The 4700-nt window shown below is 41.8% G+C and overlaps 1 protein-coding gene across 1 annotated transcript in view; it reads right to left on the bottom strand.

The window, feature by feature from the left end:
• The window catches only part of LOC104498555 (slit homolog 3 protein-like), a gene marked incomplete at its 3' end in the record, with an annotated part of 172351 nt that overhangs the window by 24876 nt on the left and 142775 nt on the right, over positions 1-4700 (bottom strand). The gene's annotated exons all lie outside the window — the stretch shown is intronic.

The following is a 4700-nucleotide window of genomic DNA, read 5'->3' as shown; positions in this document are numbered from 1 at the left end:
CTGAACCAGTAAGGCCAGCACGCCGAGTGTACATACAGACAGACGCACATAAAGCAGCACTCTCAGCTTCAAGAGCGCTTCCTAAGGTCGGTGTATCTGTAGTGAAAAGCATCTGCTCTGCTGCCTCATGAACTTTGTGAGGTCTGCTCTAAATCTGGCTGCAGCTCCCGACATATCTTTCAGACAGAGCTGCAGCCCAGCTGTGGTACTGAGGTGTGCAGTACCCAAAGCAGCCGTTCGACAGCCTCCGTGAGAGGGATGATTCTCAGCATGGCTTGGCTTGGCAGTGCTTAAAAAAGAAAAGCCCTTCCCATCCTGTTGTCAAGCCATGGAAACGGCGGGGTATAGCAATTTCTCAGTGGAGCACCTATAACATAGATAGTGTGGAAAAGATATTCATTTCTGTTTCTTAATAGGTTGTGATCCTTTGAATGAAAGGAGTGTAGGGGGACCGTTATCTTAAGCAACCATCTTTCTAACCTAAGTAGAATTAATGCTGAGAATCTCGGGAAAAAATTTCTTCCTGGAGTCCTGTACTGAAACACCTATCCACAATTTGTGTGTAGGCTTTTTATGACTAAATTTCAGATGAAGGAAAGAGGCTGACATCCCTGGTAAAAAAAAAAAGCTGACTGTGTTACATACAAAGACAGGGAGAATCAATAGCCTCAGTCTGAGGTGGCCTCACTGAAGAAAAATGAGCTGTCGGAGCCCAGTGTATGGAAAATGAAGTATCCAAACTAACACTGATGGAATTCTCACATCATATGTGAAAATACCTGAGAGTTATTGTTTTGGTAGTACGGAAAAAAGTTGATAATGAGATCTCTTTAAAGCACAGCATATCTCAAAGACAAAACAACTTTGAGGCCTTAAAGAAACAGGCCCTTCAAATGCAGGTGTACCAGCTGAAGAGCTTTCAAGTCTTCACTTGCAACATACTGCTACAACCCTAAACATGTAGTCAAAATCACATCGGGTTTTCGGCCAAGCAGTTCCTTCAGCAAACAATAGTGCTGAAGACAAAAACATATGGCACAGCTGAGGTGCGGCAGCAGGAAAACAAACCCAAACCAGTTCCTAAATTATGTATGTTCTAGGCCAACGTCACATACCCGCGCTATGATTTTCAGCTGCTGTCTGCACGGTAAAGAAGCGGACTTCAGTCCCTGCGCTAGCCTGGAGCTTCCCGGGTGCAATTACATCTGGGGCCAGCACAGGCTATTGTACACTGTGCAGAGGGAGAACTGGGGGGAGAAGAGAACTCAGCACAACGATCAGTAATAAATACACTCCACCTACTTCACGCTTACTAGGATTCGAAGGCAAGGCTAACTGGCTGCATAAAGGTGAGAAAACCAAGGGGTTACGTAGGAGCTTTCAGACAGAAAAGCATGAAAGCATAACTATAGTTCTAGTTACTTTCCTTCTGAATTGTGTTCCATTTCCTTTAATCCTTAATGGGACCACATGCAGGACGCCTTGTATATTTTCCATACTGACATACTTTGGCATCAACAGAGTGTTTAAACCAAATGTTTAAACCTCCGATGCTAAGTGAACCAATGCTTCAAAGGCCATTTGTTCCACTGATGGAAGAGAGTGAGGTCATATTCACAGAACAACTTCCGTGACACAAGTCCTTAGAACAGAATACTCCACAACTGGAAACAAACAGCGGGGGTATATGATCAGGATCCTGGAAAACTAGCACCTCTGAAGGCAAAGAACGTTTGGCACATCTAGAGAGCATCTTACTGGCACATATCGAAAACTTCCAGAAACATTCAAACGTTCAATCTACAAAACGCTCTCTTTCTGCAGAGCAGAGGTTGCTTTGGCTTAACATGTTACTGCTCACTAACAGCAGTAACTATCCACAAACCATCACTTTCTTCTTGGCAAGCACAGGTTAGCCTAAAATTTATTGAATCCTTGGATTGAAATTTAGATCATGCTGTTCTTAGGAACTAAGAAAGTTGTTAGTAAATAGAGAAATGAATCTACTGCTTTCAAATTCACATAACTGAGTAAAAACGGACAAGTTTGTCTTGTCACATATTGCACATCTTTCTGCTACTTTAGCAACATCTAAATTTTGTCCTTTGTCAACAGCAGAGCAGTGATTTTTCACTTCAATGTAATGTGAAGTTTATACATGCCCCGACATACATGTTCCTTCCATGGCAAGACTGCGATGCAACTTTCGGAAAAAATGTAAGATCAAGACTCTCTGTGAACTATCACGTGGGACAAGAGATTCCCTACTTCATGTGAAAAGCAATTGGAAGTCTGGAAAGTCAATTACTCGCCTTATTTTGGAAACTAGCAATTCAAGTGGAATTCTCAAATCACAGACTAATGTTGGGCAGATGAATTGTTATAAAATTTCATAGTGAGTAATCGGAGTTCCTACATGTAAGACAGTGATTTAACCGCTCCAACAGAAACAAAGCAATCAAGCTTTTAGCAAAGATATCATACTAAAATTGAATTCAGAAGTGTTCACTCAAGGACACGGAAATATTTTTAAAATGAAGGGGAACAGAAGTCTTGAGGAATGAAATATGCATCTCCTACTACAAGAGTCTCTTAAAAATTGCAAAGAAGCCACAGAATATTAACTATTTAAGTGGATTCTAGTGACCTGTTAGAAAAACATGCTGAAATGCATCGGGATATCATTGAAGTGAGGTTGAAAATATATCCTGGAATTCAGGTTAAGTTTATACTAGAATAGCTGCATGTCATTCCGATGGGCCAGCTGATGGCATTAGCTCCATGCAGCTATAATAATCATCATCATCATCCACGGAAAACCAGTTCTGCTTGCAAATACAGCCCGTTGACTGCGTAAGGACTGAAAGACATGACTGAACTCTCTGCATGCAGAAGTGCAAGCACACTTCAAACCCGGATGCCGCGGTACCTAGCTTGACTGGTAACAAATAAAAAAACAGCTATTTTTTTTACGAATAACTTATAAATTAGACATTCTTCCTCTACTGAAAACCATTAGTTAGGGCATTATTTTCAGAGCTGTCCACGTTTTGATAACATCAGTGAGGCGACTCACAAAGAGTAACAACAAAAGGAGCAATATTTTTTAGTGCTGTAAATATACCAAGATAAAAAAGGAAATATTAAACTTTGTATGAATTTCTGGCTCACATTAACAGAGGCAAAAATAAGTCATTACAATAGCCGATTAACTCACTACGTGTGGGTGTACAGGAAAAGCAGTTGTACTATTTATCTTCAGCAGCGCTGTCATCTAACACCCACCTACAACGGAGCTCTGCTAGGAAACGAACACATCTGCATTTTGCATTTAGAGGTGGAATAGCACCATGGCCTTACAGCGGGTCTAAACAAGTCAAAAGCACAACACCTTCTCCTGTCTGGAGCTCATGCACAGAGTGATGTGTCAAAGAACAGAGTTTTTCATCAGGACACAGCTAGGAACCTGCCATGACCAACACGGTTATAAGCCAGTGCCAAAGCAATGCATTCTAATTAGCAGCAGCTTTAATTGCTGTTGCTAGGAATTGTAATAATCTTTATCCACAGCTGAACAAAGAAGACAAAAGGGCTGTCTTCTAACAAAACATGACAAAGATGCTTCTATGCAAAAAAGGCTGGGGCTTTACACACTGATTGAGAGCGCCGCAGCTACTCAGGGGTGCACGGAAGGAAGCGGGCGAAGCTGGCAGGCGTCGCTTGCAGCGCAGTGAGAACAAGCTTTCAGCAAGTACCGCTCGCTTTGACCGGTGACTTGAAAACAGTCAATAAAAATAATCTGGTTGTGTTTCTCTCTCTGTCCATCAATTTTAAGGGGGCTTTTGAGACTCCAAAAAGCAAATGGAAGAAAAGTCTGGGTTTTTTATGCTGCACTGAGCTAATGCCAAAATGATAATTGATTTCCTGGTGAAAAGTTGTAACAACAAAGTGAAAGTGTGACCAACAAAACAGCTGAGATTCAACACTTCTTCCTTCCCCCAAACATGATGGAGAATGCTTTCAAAAGGCTGAAATGCAACAGCACCAACAGTATATTTTGACTGGATGACTAGGATGTATTTTCAGGCAGGGTGAAGGGAATTAAGCAGACAGCTTCCATTAACAGCAACATCGGGGTCCCCGGGCACAGCAGGAAACAAAGAGCAGACCTTCTGTCCATATTTATCAGTCTGCACTTTATTAAAACGGACACGCTACAAAAAGCACGTGAACATATTTAAGAAGTGAGGGAAGTAATTCAAAGGAGGACTGAGAAATAGAAGAGAACGATCAGAAAAGCTTAGGTTGGGATTTCCAGATACACATTCAGTAGGACTTGGTATTTTGTCCTCCCAGGCTCTTCCGTGACTCTAAGCATTAGCAAGCAGATTTCTTCTGATATTTAACTGATTTAACTGAAATCCAGGAAAGCTTTTCTTACAAAATCAGACTCCACTGGAGCTACAGCAGCTCCAGTGCACTGAAGTGTACGGTAAGCTATGCACTTCCAAATTTGCAGAGATTGCTTTAGATGAACTTCTGCTGTGCACTGCACTAGGCTACGACACAGTCCTCCAGGCTGAAGCCGGCAATCTCAAAGGTTTTTCAGCCACTTCAGCTGAAACAATTCAGATGTTTTTCTAAATCTCATTTTGAATCCTCCGAACCTGCAATTTCAGTAGAATGGGGTTTTCTTTCCC

This window comes from Buceros rhinoceros, unplaced genomic scaffold, assembly GCF_000710305.1.
Source record: "Buceros rhinoceros silvestris isolate BGI_N320 unplaced genomic scaffold, ASM71030v1 scaffold12558, whole genome shotgun sequence".
NCBI lineage: Eukaryota > Metazoa > Chordata > Aves > Bucerotiformes > Bucerotidae > Buceros > Buceros rhinoceros.
Note: the sequence above shows the minus strand (reverse complement) of the source record. Positions and strands in the feature narration are given on the sequence as shown.